Here is a 17,127-nt window from a genome sequence, read left to right as displayed (position 1 = left end):
GGGGGAGGGGGCTGGGGAGTGAGTATCTAATGGGGACAGTTTTGGTTTTACAAGATGAAAAGAGCTATGGGGACAGATGACAGTGATGGTGGCACAGCTCTGTGAATGTGCTTAATACCACTGACCGGTGAACTTAACCACGGCTGGGACAGTAAATCTTATGCCACGTATATTTTACGGCAATTATAAATAAAAATATGATGAATCGCATAGCGTCGAATGAAAGAAGCCACACACTGTGGCTACCAACGAAGTAGCCCAGCTGACCGACCCCCTCGGCCGCGGGAGGAAGGCCCATGGCTGGGCTGGGCCCCAGGGCAGGGGGGCCGTGTTCTGCTTCCCGATGGGGCTCTGGTTCCGTGGGTGTGTGCAGGATGTGGCAGTGCCGTGAACTCTTTGCCTATGTGTGTCTCCTATACCTGGGGAGAGTTTTAATTAACAAAAGGGCTGTCTTAGAATAAAGGGCTGCAGCTTCTGGAAGGCTAGCCATGTCGTCTTTAGTCGTCCCTCATCTCCTTGGGTCTCGAGAACACCCTCGTGGCCCCGCGTGGTCCACAGACCTGTGCTGGAGAAAGCAGGCTTAAGGGATCCCACCAGCCCCCTTCAAAGAACAGGGCTATTTTACAAACGCTCACACACACACACATACGCACACCAGCGTTCTCCAATTTAAAGATGAAAAGGAACAAACACGCCTTCAACAGCGAGCGTGAGGGGGGGGGGGGGTCTCTGGAAGCCCGTTGTCCCCGCCTCGACTTCTGTGGGCTGGAGAGATGAGGCCCAGATGTTGCCACGGGCCACGGCGACCTGGAAACTATTACTTAACCCTTGAAGGAGATGGGTGCCTGTGGTGTATTTGGCCTCTGAAGGCAGTTATTCTTTATGTTTTGCTGACAGTCCAAACGATTCTAGATAAACCGGAGAGTGTAGGGAGCCGGCCAGCACCTGGAGAGATTAAACCCCCCGGCTCTGCAAGAGCACAGCTGCGACGGGCAGGCCCAAACCACCGAGCACAGGGTAGGAAAACCACGCCTTTCGGGGAGCACTTCAGATTCCTGAGAGTTAGTGTGGATCGTGGGTGCCGGTGACGGCGCAGAGAATCACGCGCGTCCCCTGGAGCACCGTGGGGCCTGATTCCTGCCGCGGGCGTTCCCGGCGTCGCTGGCAGCTGGGGCGGGGGGGACGCCTCCACAGCCTGTCGCGCTGAAGAGCGCCTCACACCCTCGCAGTTTCTCTCCGTCTCTGTGACAGTCCTGAGGGAGCACAAGTCTTTATGTTCGTGTCCTAAATGGACCCACTGAGGCCCCAAAAGACAGGGCACGTGGCTGGCTGGCCGCCCTCAGAAGTCAGCCCAGAGGCTGGGACGGAACCCCATTTCTTGTCTCCGAATTCAGTGCAGTTTCTAAAGAGGTGTTTGTTACAAGTTTTGATTCCTTTCTTCCCCAAACCTCCTGGGACTGTGGATGGGAACAGAAGGGTCCTGGCTGGTGTCCAGGGCCTTGCCGCCCTCACCGTCCAGGGAAGAAGAGGACGGATGCGTTAGCAGTCAGAAGGGCAACTGAGAGGCGGCGGGGCAAGGGGAGGGGGACAGTGGGGGGGAGGGGCCCCCCGGACCACGAGCTGCTGGCTGAAAGGGCCACAGGGAGACACCGAATCCTGGAGGAAGAGGACCAGAGGGGCTGGAGGAAGCAGAAGCAGAGACCACGGAGGAGGGTCCACTCCCGGGAGCCCTTGGGAGGGTCCCACCAGGACAGTGGCATCCCACCCCCCGGACAAGGTGCATCGCGGCAGCCTCAGCTGGCCCCGCACAGAGCAGCAAGGGGACGGGACGTCCATGGGGAGGGATAGGACAGGGGAAGCCACCCCGCTCCTGAGCGACACCCTCCTTCCCAGGGACACTGCAGTGACCCACAAGAACACGCTAGAATCTGCCGTTGACTTACAGGAATTTCCAACGGGTGTGCGGGGTAGAAAAATAAGGAAGGTGCCAGGGAAATGATGCCGTAGGAACCTCGTGCCTGCTGATGGCAGTTTATGCCCGCGTACGTGGGCGTGTGACCGTGAGGGCGTGGGGAAAGCGTGCACACACGCACACACTGGGTGGCTGGCAGGGCCTGAGGCGGGCACCCGAGAACAACCCGTGAGGACAGCGTAGGAGGGGGGCCGTGTGGTGGGTCCCTCCCCACCCCACCCCCGTGCCCAGGGGTCTGGCTGCAGCGGTTCCTGAGCTGGGCGCCGTCCGGGGCTGCTTCTTCAGTGTCCCGTTTACACGCTCGTGTGTCATTCACAGAGTCGGCTGGTGGCCCAGAGAGCAGAGCCGTGAGGAGGGGGAACAGCGGGCAGACCAGCACGTCCCTCGAGCGGAAACACTGCCTGTGACCGGGGATCACAAGGTAGGAGACAGCTTCCTCTTCAGAGTTTCATTTGCTGCCACTTCCTGTCTTATTTCACTTACTCTTTATTGTCACCGGTTATGCTGTGCACGGTCAGTGTTGAGCCGGTGTCAGTATGCATGTCAGTTGTGTCCGTGCTGGTAGGTGGTCAGTGCGGAGCCGGCGTCAGTACGCACGTCAGCTGTGTCCGTGCTGGTAGGTGGTCAGTGCGGAGCCGGCGTCAGTACGCACGTCAGCTGTGTCCGTGCTGGTAGGTGGTCAGTGCGGAGCCGGCGTCAGTACGCACGTCAGCTGTGTCCGTGCTGGTAGGTGGTCAGTGCGGAGCCGGCGTCAGTACGCACGTCAGCTGTGTCCGTGCTGGTAGGTGGTTAGTGCGGAGCCGGTGTCTGTACACGGGTCAGTGTGGCACAGATCTTGGTGCACGGTCAGCGCTGAGCTGATGTTGGAGCACGGTTTGGGGTGGTTGTGGACAAAGAGACGTGATCCAGGCGCTTGGGGGGCTCTCACAATGGACCAGCGGCAGGAGGCTTGTCTCCAGCTGCTCCGAGGTGTTTGCCGCGAGTGGCTCCGAGGGCAGTGCTAGCTCCGTCCACAGGAGGGCGGGCGGCTGTGCTGGGTGAGCTCTGTGTGCTGTGCCTCCGGGTCTGCCCTTCACCCTGTGCTGCAGGAGGAAGAGCGGGGGCCGTACCCGGAGCCGGGCTGGGCGCTGTGCTGAGAAGCCCCCCGGGCCATCCGTGGGCCTGGCGGGGGCTCCCCTGGCGGCCATGGAGAGGAGGGCGCAGGTGGGGTGTGCTTGCATCAGTGCTGCACCCTGGCCCTCGGGCCCGCCTTCCAGTGCTCCTTGGGAAGCAGTGACCTCCTGACGTCCGCGCTGCCGAGGCTGCCGCAGGGCCATCTGCAGCCCACGTGGGCGGGGTGTGGGTAAGAGGCACGGAATGTGGCTGGGTGGGCAGAGCCCACGTGGGCGGGGTGTGGGTAAGAGGCACGGAATGTGGCTGGGTGGGCAGAGCCCACGTGGGCGGGGTGTGGGTAAGAGGCACGGAATGTGGCTGGGTGGGCAGAGCCCACGTGGGCGGGGTGTGGGTAAGAAGCACGGAATGTGGCTGGGTGGGCAGAGCCCACAGCCTGCCCTCCCCCACGTGGCGACGCTCCAACCGAGGCCCTGGCCTGGGCACTGGCCTCCGTGACCGCCCGCCGGCTGCGCGGGGTGTGAGCAAGGACCTGACCGTAAATGTGTAAGGTCGCCCTGCCCACGGCGGTCATCCCTGTTCCGGGAAGCAGCCCGTCTCACCCTCCCGGTGGGATGGGTGCAGCTGCTCACTGTCTGTAAAACCTGCCCTTGGAAAGCGGCTTCCTGGGCTTGTTTCAGATAAGGTTGCAGGGAGGGGAGGGCTCCTGCCGGCGAGCGCACCCCCCTGGCAGCCTCGAGCAGGGCTGCTCCCTGAGCGGGCAGGACCCAAAGAGTCTTGACGTTTAGCTTAAAGGGAACGAACGGCAGGGCCTGTGTGAGTCCGTCAGGAATGTGGCCAACTCATTATGCCATGAAATCTGCCAGCCCGCTTTCCCGTTGCTGATGATTCAGGACGTGCCTGCACACATTGGCTATTTCAGCTTTGATGTGTATCGAGACGAGTGCTGGGTGGGCGGCTGCGGGCATGAGAGGCAGGGGGCGTGCGGGAAACCTCAGGGTGATGGACCGACCCCGTCTCTCTCTTGACTGCGTTGGGTCCCATGGGGGGTGCCTTTGTCAGACCCCTCGACTGGTGCGCTTACGAGGTGTGGCTTGCACTGTGTGTAAATTTCCCCTAAAAAACATAAGCAAAGGTTGAAGTCTAGCTAATGCAGCGCAGGCTGAAGTGTTCAGGGATGGCGCACGCGGACGTCTGCCGCTTCCTCTGAAACGCATCAAAAGATAAGGTGGGTCGGCGCGCAGGTGGGCGGATGGGAGGTGGGCTGCCCTGTGAGGAGGCAGACAGAGCAAGATGCGAGCGACTGTGACCTGAGTTCAAGTCTGTGGGTGCTGCCTGCCACGCTTTTCAGCTGTCCATTCCTGTGAACGTTGGAGAAAAGTTCTGCGCGCGGCTTCTGGGGGCCTGGTGTATCCATTTTCTAGGCCTTTCTGTATTTGTGAACTACTGTGGGACCCACTGGGGTTCGTGGGGCCTGTGTGGCTTCTCAAGGTGCCTTTCCCGCTGGTCTCTCCGGGAGCCTCCGCCTCAGGTGCACCCAGCTGTGCTGGTGAGGGGGCTCTGGGGATTTTGATGGGGGTGGGGGGGGGGCGCCGGCCTCGGCCTGTGGTCCAGGCACGTAGACTCACCGCCTCGAAATGCGCCGTCCCTGCCCCACGAGGTGGCACTCCGGGCAGGCCCACTGCCCCAGCTCCCCACAGGGAGGAGTTCGCGCTCCTTGCTGACCAGCCAAGGCTTCACCTTCCCTCTCGTGACCATCTGCAGCCTACAGGGGCTCGGCCCCGCCGGCCGGCTCGCAGAGGAAGACCGAGGGTTGCCCGTACCAGTTCAGGCCCCACGCGAGAATGAGGCCTGGTGCGGGCGCCCAGTCTAACGGGCAGCATCACAGCCCGCTCTGGCTCGAGAGGATGCCCCCTCCTGGCTAAATTCTGTGACCGTGGAGTCAGGTGGCTGCTGCCTGGGGCCAGAGGCCACATCTGTAGGAAGAGTTCTATTTCCTGACCTTCTTTATTTTCTTTTGTTGTCCTTTTCCAAGTTCAAAGAAGTTGTTTTGATCAAACCCAGATAACAGTCTCGTTCACAGACTCTTAGCATCAGGAGAGCTGGTGGTTACACCCGTGGGGCTGTCCAGAGGCTGGGTGGGACAGAACTGGGCTGGATCCCGACCTTCTGGCATCAAGGCCAAGTGTCTCAGCCAGGTCAACTTTGGTGATGAGTGACAGAAAGCCCACCTGAGGTGGCTCAGGCAGCAAGGGAGCTTATTGACCCACATGACTGACCTGCCCAGGTTCAGGTACTGCTGGATTCTGAGGCCAAGCAAGCAATGCCTTTGGGGTTTGGTTCTTCTCCCTCAACTGCCACTGCCCTTTGCTTGGGCCACGCATCACCACAACCCCAGGGCCACTGGGGAGGCCAGGCACCTGGCCCTGCACCAGCCTGGTGGCCGGGGCTGGAAGGGCTGCCTGAGCTCAGGCCGGTGCCCGCTCCTGCATCTGGGTGGGGTCCTTTTCACCCACCAGAGGGAGTGAGCGTCTTGTGGCTGCAGCCGCAGGAAGGACCATGGCTGCAGGTGTCCGTCACAAAGACTCTTAATTCTACAGACACAGAGCTCCCTGCTGCCTCGAAGGGAGGCCCTGTGTCCTGTCGTCACCCTCTGGGGACCCGCAGTCTGGAACACCAGCACTTCATTTCTATTTCTGACCATCTACACTTGCTAATGCCTGGCGGTCCTGGTCAGCCTGCCGACGGAATTCTTTTCCTGGGAAGCCCAGGATCCTGGGGTGGACGGACTTCTCCACGTCTCAGCCCCCTCCAGCTGCTCCCTAAGCAGCCCTGTCCTTCCCCACAGAGCCCTTCACAGGTTAAGACTCAGGATTCAGCCGTGTCCCCCACACCCCCGCCTGGCAGAATTGACGTGCTCCTCTGAGTCCTGCGGCAGCGGCCGAGGGTACTGACGCCTGCCGTCATCGAAGACTCAGTCCCCAGGTGGCGGTCAGGGCTTTCTGAACCTGCCTGTTTGCCGTGGGCTCACTCAGCACGTCCCCCTCTTCCCTGTCCTCTGTCCATCACACCTGTCCGTTCACAAGAGCCCGTGCCCACATGCCATCCTCTGGCTGCTGGGCACGTGGGGGCTGATCTGGGCTGCAGATGACAGCTGCCCCCTCCCGGGCCCCTGCCCGCACTCACCTGGCCTGGGCCCCAGCCAGGGCTTTGTCTCCAGCTACTGTGAGGGCTGCAGTGTCAGTGAGAGGCCATCTCTCAGCTGGGCTGGAATGAAGGCGCCCGGGGCACAGGTGAACCGCTGAGCTGGGGAGGAGTGAAGCATGCCTTCCTGCTGCCAGGGCGGCTCGAGACCCGCAGCTCAGGCCTCTTGAGGCCCCTTGGACTGGGCTCTGGCTACCCGTTCCTGTGAGGGTGCATTTGATGCAGCTGAGTGGACCCGTGCAGAGCCTTGGGGAGCAGTGAGCACAAGTGCCCAGCACCCAGCCGAGACCCGGGCGTCCCAGCCCCATCGCGCTCCTTGGGACTTTCCCACCCTCCCCCCTGGGCTGTGCCCCCGGAAATAGGCACGTCCTCATGCCTTTCTCATTTTCTGGCTTTTCTTTGCGGTTTTACTATATATGTAGCATCCCTAAATCCTACAGTGCGTCTTGCTTGTTTTTGAATTTTATTAACATGGTGTTAACCTGGGGTGTATTTTATTCTGTGACTTGCTTTATTCCACTGAATATTCTGTTTCTAAGGTGCATCTGGGGTGATGTCCGTAGCCGGGGGGCTTCTGTTTTCACTGCTGTTAAATATTCCCTCGTGTGCCGGCACCACTGTTTGTTTACCCCATTCTCCTGTTCACAGACACGGGAGCTTCCAGGGTTTCACCGTCACTAGCAAAGCCACCACGAACACCCCGAGCCCCCAGTGTGCGAGGGTTTCTCAGCGCAAGCGCGCACGTGGGTGAGGCGTGTGGATGGAGGTTGTCCGCGCCGGCGGAGCTGGGTGCTGCCGAGGACGGCACCACGGACCACACCCCCAGAGGGCAGCCCCGCCCCAGGCGTCCCCAGAGGGCAGCCCCGCCCCAGGCGTCCCCACGCTGGCTGGTCCTCATCAGCCGAGTGGTGGCAAGACCGTCCCTCACTTTTCCTTTAGTTCATCCTGTTGTCACAATTATAAATGCGCACGTCTGGAACATGGAACAGTTGTGTAAGGCTGGTGCAAGAAAGCACACCCCTGCCACGTCCCCCCTCCCTGCAGCCCCGCTGTCCTCGTGTGATCGCACGCAGTCCGTGGAGCTGACTCAGGGCCTTTGTCTCCACGTCACCAAGGATATTCGGGCACCGCTCCCTCTGGATGTCCCGTTCTAGACACAGGTGTGCCGTGTCCACGCTATACCGCCTGCCCCGTGATCAGCCCCACCCACGGTCAGCACTGACTTCACGGGGACCGCCGGCCATGATACGTAGTTGAGTTTGTTGTACCTCGTAATAGCCTTTCTTTACTGCTCGTTTTGCTGTAAGTGTCTTGGGGGTTTTGTTGGTTGCTTGTGGCTGGCTAGCTTGCTCTTGTGTGGGCCGGTCACCAGTTTGACCCCAAGCTCTCTGCCAGGTGTGTGAATCTCCTGTCAGTACTTTCACACCCATCAGGTGATCTGTCCGTCTCATTTCTGGGGAGAAATCTTTTTTTGGACCCTTCTGCTGCTCCAGTCAGGGCTGGACGTTCTCCGTGCCTCGTGCCCAAGGAAGGTGCCAGGAACCCCCTTTCTCTGTCTCCCCGGGGAGTGTCTGCCTTCCTCCTGTGTTGGATCCCTTGCCTCCAAGATCTGTATCTCACTTTCCTGGTTTACTCCCTTGTTTTCCTGGAGCACATTCCCCCAGCTGCTTCCCGAGAGAGGGTGCCGGGGAGGTACATTTGCTGAGAATTTGAATGTGTTCCAATGTGTTCGTTCTACTCTGTCACTCAGGCTCCTTGGTGGCAGGACTTGCTTTTCATTCACCTTTGTTCCCTCCATTTTTCTTGCCTGGAACATTAACCCCTCCACTTCCACCCATCCAAGTCGCTCTTTAACGCTGAACTCAATGGCCACCTCCTCCAGGTGGCCCGACCTCCTCAGTCCTGAGTGATGATTAATCCTTGCTTGTAACCCTGTGGTACTTATTCTTTTCATCACAACTTTGGCATCTACACTCATCATATCTAGTCATTAATTCAGCACCTGTTCCTTGAGCACCTACTGTGTGTGTTGGAGGATTCACAGTGAATTTAAAACAAGCCCTGCCATCCAGGAGTGTCTTGGAATATTGGAACAAGAAGGGACCCCCTGGTACCACCCGTGAAAACCCCTGTCATGTAGGTGGGGAGACGGAGGCCCCCAGGATTACAGGACTTCTCGTCCAGTGAGGACCCAGCCCAGGTCCCCTGACCTCCAGGCCCCTGGTCTTCCTGTGATGACAGCTGTCTACAGAGAGACGACAGATGCTTGTAAAAACCCCACCCGCATGCCACGAGTGTTGTTTTATTTGTTTTACAAATGAGGAAACTGAGGCAGAGAGAGATGAGCGTCTAGTGAGTGGTGGAGCTAGCGCTCCGGCTAGTTTGACTCCAAATAGAGGCGCCTGTGGGCAAGTGTGTGCCCGGGCCCTCGGTCCCCGCCCCTCGGTCCTGACAACAGATGTTGGCACACGCCACCAGCCGATGTTCACTTAGGATGCGTGGACCAAGTATGGGGCCTTCCAAGGCGCATGCCTGCTGCGTGTTTCATGTGCAGGGGAGGGGGTCTGTGCAGCTCTGCCTCACCCGGAAGAGCCCTCCAGGGACAAGAAAACTCATTCTGGTGTTCCCAGGGATGGACGGTCCTGAGTGTCCAGAGCCTGGGGCTGTGTCAGCGGGCAGGGAGACGGGCTCTGTCTGGGAGCTGCTTGGGAAAACAGCTTGTTCCCAGTCCCAGCCGCGCTGCCCCCCCACGGAGCTGGGGCCGCAGCAGTGGATGCGGGGGCCCTGCCTGTGGGGCAGCCCCTCCCAGAGGGACGAGGCCTTGACCGCAGACGGGAGCCGTCACCACGGGCTTATTCACACCAGCAGGAGCCCATATGTGCGCTGAGACACTGCCCAGGCATCCGCCGGGCTCTGGATTTCCTCCGCAGCTGATGGATATCCAGATGAAAGGCGAAATTTCCTGCGCCCTTGATCTCCGGGTCGCGTCCCTCTTCCTCTTCAACTGTGCCCGTAGAGGGGAGACAGAGGTGCGTTTCTGGCAGGACAGGGGTGGGCGTCGGCAGCCTGCCTCTGGCGTGCTAGGGGATGGCCTTCCTCACAGACCCTTCACGTGTGGCTGTGTCGGGACTTCACTGCGTGAGTGGGTGGCATTCCCTCAAAGAGCCCCGGGCAACGTCACCCTGGGGTTGTGAGTCACTCCCTTCCCGGGAGATTCCCAAGAACCATAAAAAGAAACAAAGCTGAGTTATTTGTAGTGAGGTGGATGGACCTAGAGTCTGTCGTACAGAATGAAGTCAGAAAGAGAAAAACAAATACCGTATGCTAACACATATATATGGAATGTAAGAAAAAAAAAAAAAGGTCATGAGTAACCCAGGGGCAAGACGGGAATAAAGACGCAGACCTACTAGAGAATGGACTTGAGTACACGGGGAGGGGGACGGGTAAGCTGGGACGAGGTGAGAGAGTGGCATGGACATATATACACTGCCAAATGTAAAATGGATAGCTAGTGGGAAGCAGCCGCATAGCACAGGGAGATCAGCTCGGTGCTTTGTGACCACCTAGAGGGGTGGGGTAGGGAGGGTGGGAGGGAGGGAGACGCAAGAGGGAAGAGATATTGGGATATATGTATATGTATAACTGATTCACCTTGTTATAAAGCAGAAACTAACACACCATGGTAAAGCAATTATACTCCAATAAAGATGTTAAAAAAAAAAAAAAAGAAAAAAGAACTCCAGGGCTCTGTTCTCTTACATACGCATTTACGTAAGTAAACGTGGGAATCTGAACAGCCCTGGCTCTGAGCGGTCTGCGTCAGGTGGGACTGTTGATGTCGGTGCTTCTTCAGCCTCCCCCCGCCACCCACCAGACTCAGTGGTCACGGAATTGCCGCCAGGTCTGCTCCTGCCCACTTTGCAGCCATCTCAGGGCCCTGGCACCCAGAGGATTTTTGGACGGATGGACGAGTGAACGAATGAAGTCACATGTGGCCAGTGCCCGGCTGATCATGGCCCTGACCAGATGTGAGCTAGTGGACGTCAGGCCAGCCTCGTTTTCCGGACTCAGCACTCTCCCAGGGCCCCCGTCCCGTGTTGCTGTTCCCGACGTGGGTGTGGGTATGGGTCGGGCACTAGCCTGCTTGGCCAGGCGCCCCTCACCCACCAGCCCCTCTTGCCGGCTGGACCCAGGAGGAGGTGGGCAGAGCCGAGGCCTCCCGTTCAGCGCTCGGCCGGGAGCCCGGCGTCCTCGGCTGCCGCTGAGTGGGGACAGCTCTAGGGGGCTTTGCCACCCGGCACGGCCACAGGTCGACCCGCAGAAGGGGCTTACCGGGGCCGTGAGCTCCAGGGTCAGCTTTCAACGCCACCAGTCCTCTGCCCAACCAGACGCATCGAGCAAGCCCAGCCCCGTTGGCCGAGCCGCTGCCGCCTGCCGAGGCATGTGCTGGTCTCCTCGTAACTGAGTCTGCTAATCCCACGGCAGCCTTTCGGGGCGGCTATTATTTCCCCACTTTAGAGATTAGGAAACTGAGGCTCAGACTGTAACTTGCCTGCGTCTCCAGGACAGAAAGAGAGTCAGGGATGAGCTCTGTCCCACCAGCTACAGCTCCCCCGCCCTCATCCGTACCCCCCTGCACCCGGGGCCCAAGCCTGGAGGAGGCCTGCGTGGGCAGCTTCCCGCCCCAGCTGCTCCAAGGGGCAGTGAGAACCCACAGAAAGGAAGGGAAGACTTTCCATCCCCAGTCCGCCCTGCGTCTGAATCACTGACACAAGCCCTAAACCGCCCTGGTTTCTGTTTCCCTCCCAAGAAGAGCCTCCTTGGCCCTTTCCCCTCTGGGGGCTGCGGGGCTTAGTTACTGACTGTCTGTCTGTCCTGCTTCCTGCCCTGCAGCAGGCGAGGGTCTGGGGCTGGGCCTCAGTGGGTGTTGATGTGCCCGTGTTGGGGGCATGAAGTCCACATCCTGGGTCAGGAAGGTTCGGGAACCGTGGCTTTGGTCCCAGAAGGAGTTTGGAGATTGTGAACTGGGTCTGCGTACGGGGTCGCAACCCAAGGCGAGGGAGACGCAGTGAGTGTGGGTCGGGGGTGGGGGGTGTGGGGCTGAGGTTAGGGAATGAGCCTAGGGGCGTCCCTGAGGCGGCGGGGGAGCCAGAGGAGGGGAGCTTCAAAAGGCCCCCGGATGAGCCTGCGGTGGGCATGGAGCCAGCGGGTCAGTGTGGTACCAGCGGGGCTTTGCCCAGACAGTAATCCGGGGACCCTCTACTTCCAGCGAGGGAGGGGTGGTCCAGGGCACGGGAGGTCGAGCGCTGGGGCCTGAGGGTGATCCCAGAAGTAGTAACTGAGCCTCCCTAGGCCTCAGCTGGCCCGTCCGTGAAAGGGGCTCATAGAGCCCCCCAACCCCGGGCTGCAGTGGGAGACCAGTGGGCTTGTGCGTGTGACGTGCTCAACTGGAGAGCACCGGGCAGAGTGAGACGTGGTGAGGGTCACAGCCGCGTCCCGTCACAGTGAAGGCTTGGAAGAGGAAGGAACAGGCTTGCTGGATGCGGGTGGACGTGGGGGCGATGGGGAGATGAGAGCCCCGCTGAGTCCCTTCCCGCCGCTGACTGGCAGTTGTGTCTGCTGCTCGGGGAAACATCCAGTGTCTCCATGCGCTGCCTAAGTCAGTTTTTCCATATATTAGCCGCTTCCAGCCGGCGTTGTACAATAAAATTTTTTTCTAGCTGATTTTGCTTTGTATCCAGCCTCCTCTGAACTTTAGTTCCCTGGTCCTGGATCCTTTATCTGACACTGGTCTACTGGACGTAGTCTTTCTCAGAGCACTGCTGACACTTCCAACCCCAACCTCCTGAGGGGAGACCCTGGAGTCTTCCTCATCCTTCACACAGAGCGATGGCAGTCAACGGCAGGCGCCGACCAGCAGCCAGAAATACAGACCCACTTCCGTGCTCACGCATTGACTGAGGCCTGTGGATGGATGGGCAGATGGATGGATTAATTGAGGGATTGATCCATCGATTGATAAATTAACTGATGGATTGATGGGTGAACCAATGGGTGGATAAATGGATGGATGGGTGGATAGATGAATGGGTGGACGGATAGACGGGTGGATGAAAGAATAGGTGGGTGGGTAAATGGGGTCCCGCCAGCTTGCACCGTGCCTCCCCTGGATGAGACCGAGGGACGGGCTGGGGGCCCGCGTCTTTCCCTCGGCCGGGGACGCGTACCAGCAGGATGCCCAGCCGTGCGCTATGCAGACTCTGCCACCAGCGTCCTGAGCGCCCTGCCTGGAGCCTCCCGCCCCCGGTTCGTGAGACTGGCACTGCCCAGGGTGGAATGGAGTGTCACAGGGTATTTATGTGGAGCCTTTGACATAGTCCCTCCGCCGGATCTCTCTCAGCTTGGCCCAAGGCTGTGATGGAGAAGATGTGGCTGGGCCAAACGGGCAGGCAGCAGACCAGGGAGGAGCGGGGCGGGTCCCGGATGCCTCGGAGCCCGGCCAGGAGGGCCCAGCTCCGGGAGATCTGCTTACACCATCTGACCTTGGTTGTTTGACGTGGGAAAAGAAATTGGAGTTTCTCCACTCTCCGAGGTCAGATCGACTCCCCGTGGCCTGAGGTCACTTTGATTTCAACAAGGCCGATTCTGCTCCAACAGCTGATGGGTCTCCTGGAAGCACTTCCCCCTCCGTGCAGACATGTCCTGCTTTCAGGGGTGCGTGAAAGGTGTCCGTGCATGGACGCTGGGTTTATGGCTGGGAGACCCAGGTTCAGAGCCAGGCCAGTCGCCTCGGCCAGCCATGTCTCCGTCTTCATCCCCGGCCCTTGGAGGTGGGGCTCCTGTGCTCCTTTTGCCGAACCAGAAGCTGCACAGCGAGGAGGCGAGCTTTGGCGACCCTTGGCTCTGCGCTGGACGGTGCCCTGGGCCCTGCCACCCCCCGGTAGGGCAGCGCGAGTTTCCCAGGGCCACGCGCCGGTGCCCACAGGGAGCGTTGGCGCTTGGCCTCCATCAGGTCGAACGCTGGCAGGGACGACTTGAGTCCCGTGGAATAGTTAACAGGTGACTCTGCAGCAGCCCTCTGGGGGCCTCCATGATGACCCCACAAAGCCGGGAGCTTGCCTCACACGTGAGAGGCTGGGTGAGGCTCGCAGGGGTGGCCTCACTTTTCTAATGATAATCTTTCCGACGAGAGCCCCCCCACGTGCCCGGCCCCGCCGTGTGCACAGCGGAGCGTGGGAGGTGAGAGGAGGACGATCCCGGGGCAGCTTCTGTAGGAGCCTTCGGGACCAGAGGGCGGTGTGGGGGACAGACGTCGCCCACAGATGCGGGCGGGTGGTCATTTGTAAACGGGGCCTGCGTGGGGCACGTGGAGAGTTCCGCCAGCGGAACCTGGAGCCTGCTGGGGTGTCGGTGGGGGATCCCTGCAGCCGTGCCCGGGGTGAGGCTGACTCAGCCACTGCCCCTCTCGTCGGTCACTGTGTCTCTGCACGTGTTTTTGGCGGGTTGGTGGGAAGCGGGTCTCGCCCTCTGCCCCCAGCCCCTCCGGGTCCCAAGCAGGGCTGGGCATCCCAGGCCTGGGGTCAGGGGGAGGGGGTTAACTGTCAGGATGACAGTCTGGCGGCGGTGCTGCTTCCTCGTTCACCAGCGACTTCCAGGCCCTCGTCCTCACAGTAGCACCTGTGGCATGGGTATAATTGTGCCCACTTTAAAGACGAGGAAACTGAGGCTCAGCGAAGCCCCGGGCTCCACCCCAGCAGGGCCGTGCCCACAGAGAGCAATGCCTCTGCAGACTCCGGTCGCGAGGGGCCCGGGCTTCCTGCGTGGTGGTCGTCGCTTCCAGGAAGTCATGGACACCGGAGGAGGTAAGAAAAGGTGGGGACGAGGGTTTGGCCACCTGTGTCCTGACCCGCTGTCCTTGCCGCTGGTGGGGCCCCAAGCGCTTACGAAACAGTGACAGAGGAGCCAAGATAGTATTAATGGTAAAAATATTTCATCTCTGAGTCCGGCTGATGGAGTCTCTCAAGATAAAGTTCGTTCCTTTTTTAAGAGCAAATATGTTTAAATGTGGTGCTTCTTAAAATCTGTTTCAGTGGTTGCTTCCTTTGGCCGAGCCAGCGGGGCCCGCCCTGCCTGGTTCCCAGCAACTTGTCTCAAATTCTTGCTCTGAAAGGAAACTGCGTTCCTACCTCTCTCCCTCTGTTCACGTGGGTCTGCGGTTGGGGAAGGTGGGCCGTCCGTCCTTCTGGCGGAGGAGACGCCGGGCCAGGGCTGTGCATACAGAGGGCGCCCCATAGATGCTCGCTGGGCGAGAGTGAGCAGATGTGAGGACATTGGGAGGCGGCCCCGCATCTGCTCTTCCCCGGCTCGGACTAACTACCTGCTTCTCCTCTGGCTCCCCCTCTGTCCACTTTCCAAAGTCTGCGCTACAGGGGCTGGGGTGGGCGTGCGGGGGCTCCACGACGGGACCCTCTGCCCCCGGCTGCTCAAAGGGGAGGCTTCGCAGTGACCCCAGAACACTGCAGGAAACACAGGCGGTGCGGGAACGTTCTGGAAGCCAGCGCTTCGGTCCCAGCACCGGCGTGGAGGCCCCGCCTCAAACCCTTGTCCTTACAATTAAAATCGGACCTGAAGGTCAGAGGGCAGATTTCCTTGTTCTCTTGATCTCCCTCGGTGAAGCCAAAACGTCAGTCCCCCGGGGGCTCTGAGCCCGATTGTGAAGCGTGAAACTGTGTCTGTGGATGTCGTGTTAACAGGCATCGTCATCAGAGTAGCCAGAGCTGCCCTCGAGATGGGGCAGCCACTAGCCACGTGGGGCTCCTTAACATTTAAGTGAATCACCGTGACATAAAGCTTAAAATCCCTGTCCTCAGCCGCTCCGGCCGCCTTCCAGAGCCTCATCACGGCAGTTCTGTTGGGCAGTAGGGCCGCAGGCCTGGCGACAGGTGCTCTCCTGCGCAGCACCTCTTCGGGTGCACCTGCTCCAACGAGGCCCTCCCCGACCCCAGATCCCTGCCTGCTCCCCGGTGCCCGCTTTCCAGAGCCCTCAGCTCCCACCTCCTCCGAGCCCACCAGCCGCCTGCACCGGCTCCCCTTGCCCGCCAGGCACAGGACGCCACTGCCAGAACTGTCTCCCTGTGCCTTGTGAGGTACCTCGGGAGAAAACCCCAGGAGCACGGTGCCGGGAGGGACCCCCCACGGGGCATCGGCTCAGCTGCATCTTCCTGGATGATGTCTCCCTGCGGGATCGCTGCCCACTTTGCCTTGTTTCTTCCTCACTCGTCTTCCCGGCCACATGGCCACCTCCCACGGGCAGACGCGGGGTCCCTGTCATTTAGAGCTTAGTCTCTGGTCACATCCTGAACCTCGCGGGATCCTGTTCCTCGTCTGGAGAAGAACGAGGACAGCCTCCATCTCCCGGGGATGTTGTGCGGGTTAGAGAGGGTAGTGGCCCGCGCGGGGTGTCGTCCACTCTCGTCGAAGTTGCAGGTAATATCTGGGAGCAGCCCCCGAGCCTTTACAAGGAGCTGCTGGCCACTGGGCAGCTTTGCAGGGCGGACAGGGGAACTGTGGCTCCGGACCCGGTCCACGGCCCGGAGTGAGTGCAGTGGAGGCTTGTTGCGGGAAGAGTCTTTGTGGGCTTTTGGGGACTCTACACAGGACGCTCTCAGAAAGCCCATTCCAATGGTATAGGGAGAGGCCAGAGAAGGGGTGAGACGACGTATCTTTGGCCTGTTTGTCTGGAGGTCGCCGATGCCCGATGCCCAGCGCCATGGACCAGGCCCCACGCCAGGGAGTCTCCACACCCGCGCCGCTGCGAGCGAGTTCGTACGGCAGCCTGGAACCATCTGAAGATGGGAAGCTGAGGAGAGCCAACAGAGGAGGCAGGGACCTGGCCTCCGCCCAGAGCTCCCTTTCCGAAAGGGCGGACGAGAGCGGCAGGGAGGGCATTTGACTGGCAGTGACAGAGTCACCCCTGGTCACCAGATGTGCCTGGGAATCTGCGTGTCTGGTCTGGGCCCAGCTGCTCAGCCCTGAGAGTTTGACACCAGGGGGCATCTAAAGACAGCATCCCACCGCCACCCCGGTGCCTTCTCTCCCAGCGGCGTTTGCCTTTGATTCCAGCTCCTGCAGGTCCTGGCTCGGGAGTGATTCTTTGAGGAACGTGCTTTGCCTCCCCCGGCTAAGGAAGAGGTTGTGATACAGGCCGTCCACGAGGGCGGACGCTGGCGCCGCGCCCCGGAGGCCTGCGGCTCGCTCCTCGTGCAGGGGTTGGGGGTCGGTTCCCCAGGTGAGGTCCTGAACTCTGGGCTCTTCAAGCCACACCCATACTCCATCAAGGGTTCCCCTCAACCCCGGCTACCGTGCAGCGGCCTCCTGAGTGCCAGGGCAGCACCGGCCACGCTGGGGACAGACCGCGCCCGACACCCACACTAGGGAGCTTAGAGCAGCGAACATCAAACGGCGTGATGTCCTGCGAAAACCTCCGAGTCCTTCCGGAGGCCTCTGGCGTCCACGGCTGGCAGGGGGCAGGGCAGGCCAAGCCGGGGGAATTCCGCAAGTCCAGGAACCGTGAGCATATGCGCTCACACACGTGCACACAGATACACATGCGCCCTCAGACGTGCACTCACACGTGTGCACACATATACACTCATACACGTATGCACTCATGCGTTCGTGCACGTAGGCACGCACAGTTAACACACGTATTCATAAACGTGCCTGACAAGTGGTGTGACATGTGTGCCCACACACACTCACATCCCAGGCACTCACACACGTGGGTAGGAACGTCACACCCCTTGGCTTGAACGTCATGCGGCGTGAGCACCTGGAGA

General features: G+C 60.2%; 1 protein-coding gene across 4 annotated transcripts in view; it reads left to right on the top strand.

Moving 5' to 3' along the window:
- The window catches only part of ZNF469 (zinc finger protein 469), a 284,463-nt gene that overhangs the window by 142,501 nt on the left and 124,835 nt on the right, over positions 1 to 17,127 (top strand). For all 4 annotated transcript variants that reach the window (XM_082368705.1, XM_082368702.1, XM_082368706.1 and 1 more), the window contains one exon: positions 2,291 to 2,393. The gene's annotated coding sequence lies outside the window, so the exon portion shown is untranslated. The remainder of the gene's footprint in view (positions 1 to 2,290; positions 2,394 to 17,127) is intronic.

The sequence above is a fragment of the Balaenoptera borealis genome (assembly GCF_965194805.1).
Source record: "Balaenoptera borealis genome assembly, chromosome: 19".
NCBI lineage: Eukaryota > Metazoa > Chordata > Mammalia > Artiodactyla > Balaenopteridae > Balaenoptera > Balaenoptera borealis.
This window is presented reverse-complemented; position numbering and strand designations above follow the sequence as displayed.